Raw genomic sequence first — 13828 nt, forward strand, 5'->3', positions numbered from 1 at the left:
GACATTTCTCTTTTGAATATTATTTACCTTTATATTTTCATTTTCCCTCTTGCTTGTGCAGCATACACCAATTTGAGTGTTCAAAGAGAAACCTTGTATCTAGGTTTTGACATGAAAATCTTTTCCATTTTTAGCATGTTAAAAATAGCATGTCATCTGGCATGCAAAGAGAAAACGGTGGCGAGTTGGATGGGTGATGGTTGTGCCAATGCTTTCCAGCTACAAGACCACCAGGAACGCACCTGCAGTTTAATAAGTTGGTTAATTACTAATTAAAGCGAGGGAGAACACACACCATGGGAGACTGTGGGGGCATCTCAGTAAGAAGGCGTTAGAAGGATCTGGGCTTGGGTTAGGTGATTTGGGTAGGGTTTAAAGAAGGCAAATTTTGCCACTATGACTGGGTATCTTAATAAAATTTACCTAAAAGAAAGGAAGACTAGACTGAGACTTGAAATGCAATTAATAAAGGAACAACAGCCAGCATAAGAAAAGGCTTAAGGCTTTTTTTTTATTTCTTGTGGTTTGCACAAAGTTCATGTTTTGTCTGTGTTCAGACATCATTACGGAAGGCTCATGATATTTTTTTTTTGTGACTCATCATAGTCACAAAATTGCCTTGTTTTAAATTGATATTTTGTGAAATTGTTTATGTTTAAGAGGACCACACCCACACCTAACTGTGAGTCCCAGACCAGCTTGCAGCCACATTAAGACTTAGCTGATTTCTATACCCAGTGTTTTTGGATAACCATACGTATAGATAGTCATAGACCATGTTCCACCATAATTCAGTTTTTTTTTTTCTTTACTAAACTGGAAATTCTTAACTTATAATTTTTGTCCTTATTTCCTTTACATAGAGTTAGATTTTTAGATAGCGCGGGTTTGGGGTAATGAAGAGGTTGCTAAGTGAAGACTACTTTCAAATTTTCATTAGACATTAAGGCACTGAATAACCAGGCTCAAAGATTAGTAGGTTAAAGACTTAATAGAGGTGTTAGCCAGTGGGTACTTAATAAATTCTTGGCCAACATTTGGTTAGCAATGAGCAGAGGTTTTATATAGACAATGATTCTAAGAAAAAGCTACCAAGTTATTGGAGGTGGTAGATACTGTGGCTAGAACTGAGGATCCAAAAGAAGAAGAAGTGATAGGGGACCATTGAGCTGGACCATTTCCTAGCCCAGCCCTTCCTACAAGGTACCCATCCTTGCCGCTATTACAACTGTTTGTTCTTTGAGGAAAAGACTCATGATTTAAAAGGAAGATCTGTCTCCTTAGACAACTATCACATCTGCTGTTGGAAATTTCTGGGAAAGAGCTTAGTGTGAGAATAAATATTGATTTCACAGCTTTCAGGAAAACAATCTATTCTCCACCAGCCACGCCCCTGCCTTTCATCCAGAGATCATCATAGAACAATGTTAACTTTCTCTTACCAAAATAGCCAGGGCTTAAGAGCATCCATCTTTGTAATTTTAATGTAAATGTGAAAAATGTGTGAGTTTTGTTCTTCATTTTAGGCAACAAGGACTTTTGGTCATTCATTAATAGTGACAACCAAATGTATGCATTTGTTCATTTAGCAAATATTTGTTGAGGGCCTGCTGGTCCCTCCCTAAACAACATGGCTAAAGAGTTGGCTTGAAGAAGTAGAATCTTCTCCTGGAGAGTCTACACCAACTTCAGAATGAAGTTATTTATTTTTAATAAATAAGAACTGTGAAAATCGACTTCCTTAACATTTAGATTTCTAAAAGGTAAATTTAAAGCAAAATTATGGACATGAAATTAGATGCCTCATTAGACTGGAGTGAATGTATTCCCCAGAGCTCAGCAAAAGTTGAGCTGGGTATAGGAAAGAGCAAATGAAAAGTTTAATCAAAAATAAATTAGACCTATGTTTTGTTTAAAATTTCACATCATAATTATTATAAAACTTTTGTTACATTTCAATAACTAGAACTGTTTGAGATTTGGGATTAGCTGCATGTGCACACCATTCAAATGAAGGCCATGTGGTCTTTGAGTCTGGCATTAATTCGAGCAGGTTTGCTAATTTAGAGAATCTTTTAAATAGTCGCATTAAGAAAATTATAATTAAGATACAAAATCTAAAGTCAACAATAAACATCCTTTACCACTGAAATGTCAAATATGAGTTCAGTGATTTCAGGGCTACGACTTGTCTTCCTTGGCATTTAACCTTGAATAAAGGCTTTTATACATGTTTAAAAGTTTTCTCAAGAAGTGAGGTACTCTCAGTGAGAAGCACAATTTGAACTCTGTTGTATTTTCCTGCTAGGCTGTCTGCTCAGATATTTCCTCTCAAGCTCAGGGCTGTAATGGGGTCTCTGGAAGTTTCAATAAGTTAGAAGAGATAAACATGGCTAGGAAACTTGGGATATAGGTAAATTTGGTTAGAAGACCAAAGGTAACAGAAGCAGACTCAATTAATTTTTTAAAAATTTTATTTTTAGTTTCAAATATAGAGTACATTGGTTAGACATTTATATACTTCATAAAATGATCCCCCTAATTGTTCTTTCTCTCCTCTGGCTCTCTACCTAGCCATTACATTAATGCTAACTCATTCCCTATGCCATGCTCCCCATCCCTGTGACCATCTACCAGCTATTTCTTTAACTTTTCACCCCATTCTCCCAGCTCCCCAAACCCCCTCCCTTTTGGCCATCACCAGATTGTTCTCTATATTTGTGAGTCTGTTTTTGATTATAGATTCCATTAATTTTATGTTTGTCAATCGCTTTTAAAAGTTATTCTTCTATGATATTTCTCACTATATTTGATTCAGAAAAGGAAATATATGTAGTCTATAAATTGTTTTTAAACTATCTTCATATGTTGGATACTCATGAACCCTTCATTTTTTTCAGGAACTAAGATATATTAGATGTTTGAAGGGGATCTTGATTATTCAGGCAAGACAAGACTGAATCTATTAAATTATAGGAAACTCAACAAAGATTCAAGAAAAAAGTGAAAGGAACACTGACTGACTTTTGAGGCAAGATTAATACTAACAGAGTTAATTAATAATAAGAACACATGCCCATATTTGCCATTTTAACAGTTGTCTAGCCGTGAAAACTACATTTTATGGATGATATGAAAATGCATATTTTTTCACAGATATATCTATTTGATTCTTAATAATTCACACTGTATTATTTATATAATCTACACTCTGTTGCACTGGTAAATATTTGTGGAAATAGAATGTAATAATTAGTTAATAAGCAAATGAAATCCAACATAATTCGCTCATTAACAGTCCCTGGATATAAATTTCTCAGATTTTGCCTTGCCTAAGATTTCTCTGGTAATAGTTTTTCCCTGTGGTTTTAGAGCTCATATATTGCCATCTTTGGAGTATAGTACAAGGTTCATTTTTCTATTCAATTTTTGGCTGTTTTTTCTTTTTCTTTTCTTTTTGTTAAACAAATCAATATGTCCTTGAATGTAGGGTATTGATTCTCTGGTTCACCTATTGTTAGTTACCTATATTTCAGGTGGTTGGTATTTTTACTCATTTGAAAATGCCTTAGATTTATCAGTAGAGGCAAAACAAATACCTGCAGAAATATTAAAGACAATAGTTTTCTTTCACCTAGGAAAAAAGCATTATTTTCTTATTACTACTGCCTGTTGGGTTCTTTTCTAGCATATTTACTTCAATTTCTGATATTGATCACAGCCTTCATGGGCTGCTTACTTCCATGTCTGTGTGATCAGTTTTGTTAACAGTTGCATTCTTAGTTTTCTGTGAGCGTCTATATCTATGACTATTAACTAGAAATTTCTCTAATGGGTGCTGATAATAGCTATGAAGTATGTCACAAAAGACTTCTAAGTTCAAGCAAATTTCCTCACCCCCACAACTTCTTCTCAATATTTTACTTCAACATTTTCTGTACTACCTATAGTACAGGTAGTTCCTTGCCTGTAGTTCCTTTCTGTAGTTCCTTGTCTCATTTAATATAGTTAGTTTTATATTTTTTCTGGCTATCCCAATTAACTGTAAACTTAGACTCAGGGGTCATGTGTTGTTTATTTATGTATCACCCGAACTGTCTAGACAGTGACTGGCATTTGGGCATTAGTCAACACAACCCAACTGAATAGATTAATATGTTTTTGTTCTACATAATAAGATTTGTTTTTATGTGATGATGTTTGTTACAGAAAAGTCCTATCGTCCTGTCATGTGGACTCTGCCTCACCATACTATTCTGTGTGTCGTGGTCAATAAGTAAATATTTATTGATTCATATTGGGAAATTTCAGTGTGACCTGGGCTTCTAAAAAAGCAGTCACTAACATCTTTATGATTTTGGTAAATAAGGTCTTTCCTCCAAAATATTTTGTTCTTGTCTGCCATAAATCTTGAACTTGAACTTGAAGGCTCATGAGACTGTCTTTTAAACAGAAAACTGCAAGGAACATAGGCTCTGTAAGTATTAATCAGTTAATATCCTTTAATGGAGCTGAATAGGGACTAAATTTGGCCTTCCCTTTACACCTTATTTGTCCAATTTTGTCAAGAGAGGACAGGATAGCTTTGGGCAAAGGAGTGATATTGGTTAGTGATATTTGTTATGGATGAGAACCTTTAAGCAGGCTGAACGAGCTAAATTATTAACAAAATGTCTAATCAATGTCAAATGTAGAGGAAAGTCCCTGGAAGTCAGCTGAGGCCATCTTGGTGTGTCGTTTCCTTTAGGAACTAGGCATTCATTCTCACAGCTGCTGGTAGTCTTGTCTGCTGACAGCTCACGGCTCAGTGCCTCTCCAGGAACTGCCTTTAGCTGAAGGAAGGTGCTTTGTCCAAGTTTATGCCTGCTTTTCCGAGGGCAACCTGTGTCCAATGACTTGATGTAGGAGTAAAGTGGCTTGATTCTTTGAAACAAGGCAAGGGTCTTCTCAGCTCCAGAGCTCCCCATAATATCTAGTTGAAAGTTCATCACAGTGCAATCTCTCTATCTGCCCAGTCTTGCTCCTCCCACCTCTTCCTCTTTTATGAGCCACTTGTGTGCAAACTTCAGAGACACAGCGTCTGTTTCCTGGGAATCTTACGTAAGATAGTTGGTGCCAGCTGTTGATATAGAAAGCTGGCTCTAAAATGGGGGTCTCAAACTAGGTTACCCAGTGCCTAGCTGGCTGTAAAAATCTCATTATTCGTGGAAGATAGAGCACTGGTTATGCTATGTGGTTGTGGCACAAACTTGCAGCTTTTACTGGTGGTGAACTAGGATGGAATGCTAGCAGAAGGGAATGTGCCTGTGTGCACTCTAAGTCAAGTGTCTGGCGGGTTCGGGGGAAGTAGTGATTCTAGTAAATAGGATGGCTATTGCTGGAAATTATCAGTGTATTTAAAAAAGATACTCAAAGGCTGAGGGTGAATAACTCCTACATAAGACGAAGCATGAAGGACAAAGAGCCATTATTATATTAGAGTCTAAACTTCTGCAGTCAGAAAGCAGAAAAAGATGAGGATTCTGCTCAGGTCTTATTTATGAGAGTAGAAGAGCTCCAGAGATGATTGAATCCTCATCTGAAGATCTGCTTTGCCAATGTCAGGACCCTGATAGTGAAGAAATGAGACCATTAAACTTGGAACAGGACTATCTGGATAGATGCCCTTAACTACTTGAGTCCCCAGATTCTTCTCTCTCTGAGAGGGTAGCACTCTTCCCTTTCTTCAAGACATTGCAGAGGCTTTGGCCTTGTAGAACCACATGTATCTACCTGATGTAGATAATATTTAGATGAAATTCGGGGCTTTAGGCTTTAGAGTTGATGCTGAAATAAGTTAAGATCATTGGATCTGTTTGGATGGACTTAATGAATTTTAAATATGATAAGGATATTAATTTTGAGGAACCAGTGGCAGAATGCCTTGGATTAACTGATTATGTACCCCTCAAATTCATATGCTTAAGCCCTAATTCCCAATGTGACTATATTTGGAGATAGAGGCTTTACGGAAGCAAATAAATGCGGCGTTCCTAACCCAGTGTGATTCATGTTCTTATAAGAAGAGATGCAAGAAAGCTCACTCTCTGTCATGGTTTGACACAGCAAGAAGGCAGCCACCTGCAAGCCAGCAAAAGAACTCTCATCAGAAACCTAACCCTGCAGCATTTGATTTTGGACTTTTCAGCCCAAACTGTGAGTTTGCAGAACTGTGAGAATATATATCCTGTTGTTTAAGATACCTAGTCTATGATGTCTTTTTATAGCAGACCATCAGACTAATACATGCCTCAAGGACTAATATTTCCAATGGAAGACTTGGGAATTTGTGCTTCTTTTTCATGAAACTCTTAACCTCCACAGATTTGATTCTAAGAGGAGAAATACTTCCACAGGGGATGCAATGGCAGTCCTAGTAAACCTAAAGCTATGGCTGCTTTATGGCCATTTTTGTCTCCTTGCTCCAAGGAACTAGAAAACAAGGAAAGCAGGTTCTTCTCTGGGAGGGGTAAATGAGGAAAAGCTTTTGTTATATAAGGGGGCAGGGAAGAAAATGTTCAGCACCCAGTAATCCACAGGGGTATATTTTAGCACTCTTCTGTTCAATCTTTACTGTAAACAGTCAAGACATCAGCTAACTCCTAGAAGGATAAGGCAGACAGGAGCCCAGATCTCTTGGAGACGAGAGTCCGACTCACCACACTAAATCAGTCTCCAAGACCAGTCAAGGTCCTGCAGAAGAAAGTGGCAAATATAACATGGGTGGCAGAGGAGAGATGATGGGTAACTATTAAGGCCTTAAGACCAGCTGTAGTGGCAGCAGCTATGGTTGACTACTGATCTTCCTCATGTAAGTTTTCTTAGGAAGAAAGTTCAGCCAGAATCCAAGGGAAACTATTTTTGCATGAATGGGGTGGATACTGTGCTGTCCAGAGTCCTCTTTAGAATAGGGCCACCATTTTCCCAGCTGCAGGAAGTATTAGCTCTGACTCTTCATGGTTAAGTCCCTGCCCAGGAATTGACCTTAATCAAGTAAGCTGCCTTACTCAAGAGAGTAGCTTATATCCAGTGGATCAGTGGAGGGCACATACAAAAGTCCAGCATCTTGCTGCAACTGGGAAAATCTAAAATCATATTTGTTTCTGAATTGACAATATAGAGTTAGAAATTGGAAGAAAAATAGTACAGAGGCAATGAATGTATGGGGCTGAAATGATTGCCAAATAATTTTGATCCTTTCTTATGAATATTAGCTCTTTCTGCCTTATAGTATAGGTGTATTTTATTCATTATTTTACTTTGTATGCATGTGTTTTTTTCCCTCTGGAAGCCAAGTACTATGACTTACTAATCTTTATTTTCCATTCAGCTCCATGCACTGTGAAGTTAATCATGATATATTAAAATTAATATATCACTATTACTTTAAGTCATTTGTCTCCTTGGAAATTATCAATGATGTCTTATGCACAGTTTGAGTTTTGTCTCCTTATTCTGGTAATCAATGCCACCTACAATCTGGTTCTAATATAAATTTCTAGGCTTATTTCCTACTCACGACTTTTTGCAATACTAACCCAGCCAAACTAAACTATTTATTGTTCTGTGCACATATTTTGTTGATTACTTTGAGTCCTCATTTTAACATATCTCTTGGGTTTCTTCCCCATCCATGGCTGTAAGCCAGCTCTTTCACACCCATCACCCACCCATGTAACTAACTATTCTGTTCCATTGAAAGGAGTCTGAGTGTTCAGATTTGTTGGCTCCCACTATGTAGAAATTGGCTGAGATCTATGTATGGGCTTCTTAACTGTCTGTGTCTGTCTGAGCACAGAGATGCTTGGTCATCTGTACAAAGGACGGATGGTAACGTGCTGTGGATTAGGTAACTGTGCTCATGTTGTGGCTCTAAGTATGAGTTCAGGGTCGGAAATATAATTCTGCCCCCTTTATAACATGAGTTTTCCTGGAGGAACATATAATCACTGACAGCATGAACAAAATTAGCAGTTTAAACTGTTACAAAAGAATGTTTAAAGCACTTTTATGCAGTTAATGTTGTTGTGTCATACAAATATAATTTTATTTATCCTTTCTGATTTAGGTCAAGGGGCATACTCTGCAATGACTTAATATATGAAAGGAAAAAAACAGAATGAGTTAATCTTTTAACAACTGTAATTTAATCTAAAAAACTGTGGTCCAACCATAAAGAAGTAAGTATGAGAAAGTTTATTAAAAGATTTAGAGTTGGATGTGATAATAAAAGTTTATTGGGATAGCAATGTGCTTTCTTTTTGGTTTCTGTCCCTTGGGTCTGCATTGATTGCCATCAAGGCCTTGTACCATGTTTTCTACATTGAAATGTGCCCAGGAAATCTTGTAAATCTTGTTGGGAAAGCTACTATAATATATTCAGAACAAAAGAACATAAAATTGTGATACTAAATTTTTAATGAGAGAGAACCTTCTGTAGATAAAAAGGAGACAGGTGTTCCATGCACATGGACTAGAAAAGCCTATTCAAAATTAATTTTGATTTCATGAATGTTATTTGGAAAGGTCCCAGAATAAAAGAAATAAAGTCTGGTGCTGCATGAATATGAATAACTAAAAAACAAATTTGAAAAGAAACTGCGCCAATATAACTTAAACCATCTAGGTGAACATTAAAAGATGTTATTAACATCTAGATATGTCTTGCATCTGATAAAATATCTAGATATTTGCGAAATTGGCCAATTGAACATTATAGTTTTCATTGACGTGACTGGTGTCATGGCAGTATCCGAAAAGAATGTGAGAGAGAAGTATTGATGGATATTGATGGTCAAGCATCCTAAACTCAGCAGTGCAGGAACTAAGACGTGCACAAGCTACAGTAGAGCAGCAATGGGTTTCAAGTCCCCCAACTACTAGTTAAAATGCCCTCATTATCTTCTCAGTTCAAGCTCTAATACAATATTTCTATTGAATATTTTGGATTAGTAAAATATTTTTGGTGACATTAAAGTAGAAAACCCTGAGGGCTAGTTTATTACCACCCAAGACAGACTCACGGAAACCACGGATGGGAGGTGAACCGATTTCTGGAGAGATTAGAGGTCAGGCCCCCAAGGGACCCCCCTGGGGCAACACTTCTCCATACTTTTCTCTGACTCTCCTCATCTTGGCGTTTGCTATGTTCGTCTCTCTCCACACAGCAGCTTTCTCTGGTTCTCACTGCCACCATGCTTGAGAGTTAAGACATTCGTAGCCATAGCAGCATGTGGCTGTCCTAGCCCTGCAATTCACCCAAGCCACCAGCTGTAGTCGCTGTAATGTTCTCCAGCGCCCTCAACAAATATGTCAGCAAGTAGATGGGGAGATCTCACTGGCTGTTTCGGGGCCGGTGCGCATTCTCGGTCCAATTTGTTTTGGCAAAAACAGATGGGAGAACCCTGCCTATGGGGCTCACCTTTGGTTAGGAAGAAGGTTTCTCAGAAAAAAAGGAGTATGGACTGGGAAGACATCCCAGACATTATATGATAGATCTTGCTTTCTTCATTTAAAAAACATTTAACTAAGATCCCTACAATGTGTCATGTTGTAGAGGTGAAGCGAAGAGTCAACGTCCCAGACTCCATTGAGCTCACCTTGGAACTTAGACGGCGCTAAAAAATGGTGCGTAGGGATACACGTGACAGCAGGCTACACTCTGGTTCCTAGGCCCTCATAGTTCAGTAATTTGTACAAAAGTAAGAACTCGTCTAGAAAGCTAACGGTTGAAGAGGCTAAATAAATATTCTTTATAATTTACTGCTTGTGAAATTGTTGATCGAATCAATCAACATTTTCGAGTACCTCCTGAGTAGTATTCTAAGCACTTCATGAGATATAGAGGAAGAGTAACACAGGTCCTATCTTGAAAGGAGATTGAGAAATGCTGAGGAAATAACTTACAGTGAGAACAACAATGGAATTTAAATATATGTGACTAAGTTTATGCTAAGAATCATACATTCACAAGGCACGTGGAGAAAAGACAAAATCTCTATAGCTTGGAGTCGCCAAGGAAAACTTATCGATGGACGTATGACCCATCGAAGATTTGTAACTGGACAGAATTTGGATACGACAACCATTTTAAGTTTTACGATTTAATCTTCTCTGGCGAACCGTTAAGAAATGGTATATATATTTTTTACTAGTACTAATAGAAATACATTAATATGTTTATAATTAATCATGAATAAATGTGAACTACAAAGACCAAGATGAGAAATGGATGAGAAACATAGCAGACATAGGATTGCAGGATTTACGTAATTCTAGGTCAGTAAACATTCATCCCAGAGATTTACCATTGCATGTAAATTGATTTAAATCAGATCTACTGGTGGCTGCAGGTGGTTTAAAAAAGGCAGATGGTGTAGAATACTGTCACTGGTCAGTGCTGAGTTCCCACTGATGAAGGAAGAAATAAATATTTTTTCCATTGGAATAGTTGAGTGCAGCACGTGGGTATTAGACAGTATTGGGGCTAGACCTAGTAAGACAAGTAGAATTTAGAGATATTGGGAGTAGATGTGCTAATATTAGGGTATAAATAAAAAAAAAAAAAGAAAATAGAGACATGAGGAATCCAGAATTGTTACCCGCAAACAACATATATGTGATGATTGATTGAAAACCAAGTTCACAAGAACTTAGTCCTTAAAAAACTTTGTTTAGAAAAATGTCAAATTTCCAATGCAGAAAATTAAGCACAAATCTTAGGTTGGAAGCAGAGTTTCTGATAATTAATACAAACATTCAGAACAGAGGTGATATTTCCATAAAAACATACTTTATTTATGCCAAAAGTTACTCAAGGAAAATGTTTTATTTTTATCCTTTCTGAGGGGTGATCAAAAAGAAACAAGAACAGTGATTTCAATGTGATTGTGAAAGGCTATTCTTCCTGCACCTCACTCCCCTTCCCTCACAGCTCAACAGTCACCACTGTTTACAAGCCACACATTATATTCTCTTTTTGGATTATGTTTTATGATTGTCATTTAGGGCCCATTTATATCACCTTGACACCAAACTTCAGAACAGGAGGTTTCCTGTTGTCATTGTAGTGCATAACATTTTAGAACGGATGTTTTAGGTTGAAAAATTCTTCGTCAACTACTTTTTTTTTATTTCCCTGAAAGCATTACTGGCAGAATAAGGTAACTCTCCCTTGCCATCTCTGCACAGCCTGAAGAGAGCTGTTAGTGTACTGCAAAAAAGACGAATTAAGCAGCAAATTTTAATAAACATTATTAAGAAAATTTAATAAGGAACTACAGAAGGCTTGGCTACCTTTGAGTCAAGTCACATATTAGTATGATTCTTCACCTTGAAACCTAGTGAAATATCTTCCTCACAGGTTTCATAAGTAGGTTTCCAGATTCCCTTCCCCCCCAAACACACACACACACACACACACACACACCATGTACACATACACATATACACATAGTACAAACATATACATATTTACATACATGCACCCCACAAATGTGCATACATACTTGACACGTGTACCCACATGCATACACATTCTGTAATTATACTGGTATATGTTTCAAAATAAAGTCTTACTTTATTTATTTTTTTTACAATTTAACAGTAAAGCATATATATATATCTGTATATATATATATTGCATTGTGTGTACATCTCCCATAGTTAGATTTCTTTCTGTCACCACATATTTGACCCCTTTTACCACATTACTGTTATGAAAGTTAGCATCTTTTATATATTAGGAAACCAGATAAAGCTTAAATCCCACAACATTCCATAACAACCAGAACAGAGTATTACTAAAAAGCCTAAGGAAAGTTGCAATTTATACCCAAACCTACCATATCTCCCATAGCCCTCGACACATGTGGCAATATAAGTTCCCTACTTCCCATAGGCTTGTGTCCTATATGGAGTGGTGGTTTAAGCATAATCCCCCCTCCCCCACCCCAATGCTTTTCCGTCAGCAGAAGTTCTCTTGAATCATCAAGAATCTTCTAATTGCCTAATCGAACAGACTCATTTTACCCTTTTAATTACTTAAATTCTCTACAGTACTTGACATGGCTACGGCCTCTTCAGAATGTCTCTACTGCTGTATTTCTTTCTTCTGCTTATTTTATCATCACTGAAAGACTAACCCCTGACCGTGAATCATACCAGCCGAAAGCATGGATTCTCACCCAGTCTACCTGGGTCTAAAATTTGCTGTATTACTTCTTAGTATCATCCTATTATAGATAATTTATTATACCTCTCTCTGCCTCAATTTCCTAAGTAGAACATGGAAAATGGTAGTGCTTCTGATATAAATATGATGTTGTGATGATTAAATGAATAATATATGAAAAATACTTAGTTGAATTATGGTTTCCTTATAAAATTAAAAATCCTTTTTTTCCCCTAGTTCTCAGGCTGTTTATGGCTTTATTAAACAGATTGCAAAATGATTGCCTTCCAGGAAACTCTCTGGAAATTGAAGTTCTCAGGAGCCTACCTTGGGGACAAAGGAGCATGAAATGCAATTACCATGACATTGTAGGGACTCACGAGGATGCTGAAGATGCTTAGGATTAGAAGTCTTCCAAGGCAAACATGGGTTGGGCGCCGGCTAACTACCACTTGGCAAACACAGATTCCAAATCCTGCATCTTGGCCTGGTTATTTATTCCTTTCCAAATGATGTAGCCTGTAAGTAACACTTCCTGATCGTTAATTACTTTGACTCCACTGTGAATTTCAGGACTAATTATCACCTTGAAAGGAAGACTCGGCATCCTCTGTCACTGTTATTTTGCTTCCTGGTAAGCCCAGAGCTACGCTCAGGCTGTTGGAAATGTTCTTATTGGCTGGAGAGCAAATAGGCATTTGCCTCCCAGTGAGACACTCTTCTATTAAATTCATTATGGGGATTCTCGCCAACACTACATATACAGGCAAATACGGTTCTAAATTAACTTTCCAGCCTACTATTCGATAAAATAATAAATGATTTAAAACAATTAGCTGAAAATAATCTTGATAGCTGTTTGTCTTTGCTCCCTATGCCTTAGGAAAAAAACATTTTTATCTAACGTGGTGTGATTTAGGTCATTTAAGGACAAATATCATATTGTTTTTAATTATGGTTTTCTTATACTTTCTACCTGGTTCATTGCAATTAACCCTAATATAGTAGTAATGTTTCTTTTTTTCCTTTGAATGCACAGTTGGAATTGTACAAATCTTACCTCCCTTCCACCTCTACTTTCTATCTAGGAAAACTTTGTTAACTTTTTTCCAACTCATTATTCAACCTAAACTCTTTCCTTTTTTCTTATTTATTTATTTAAATTAATTTTTTAATTATTGTTTTTAGGCAAGGCAACCCTTAGTTGACCTCACAGATTGCAAGGACCTCGTCAGCTTACAATCCTTTATTTTTTATTTTGTACACCTACAGCACCTGGTCTTCCTAGGTGGTCTCCCATCCAAGTACTAACCAGGCCCGACCCTGCTTAACTTCTGAGATCAGATCAGATTGGGCTTGTTCAGGGTGTTATGGCCATAGACTTCTTTTTTCTTAACATATAATTTCACAATTTGTCACAAATTCTCCTAAAAATAAAACTGTGACCATCATATGAAATAAAGCCAAGTACTTTGAACCAATGAACAAAGTTAATATGAATATTTCTATTGCCCTGTATTCCATGTCTAGTGGATGGTGACCTTGTGTTTAGTTCTATAAAAATCCATAAATCCAAGTACACTTTATCTAAAAAAGTTCAAATAAAAGAACAAATCA

General features: G+C 37.0%; 1 pseudogene; it reads right to left on the reverse strand.

The window, feature by feature from the left end:
* Positions 1-13474: 13474 nt before the first annotated feature.
* Positions 13475-13593, reverse strand: LOC118607315 (annotated as a pseudogene).
* Between the last annotated feature and the right edge of the window lie 235 nt (positions 13594-13828).

This window comes from Rousettus aegyptiacus, unplaced genomic scaffold, assembly GCF_014176215.1.
Source record: "Rousettus aegyptiacus isolate mRouAeg1 unplaced genomic scaffold, mRouAeg1.p scaffold_m13_p_8, whole genome shotgun sequence".
NCBI classification, from domain to species: Eukaryota; Metazoa; Chordata; class Mammalia; order Chiroptera; family Pteropodidae; genus Rousettus; species Rousettus aegyptiacus.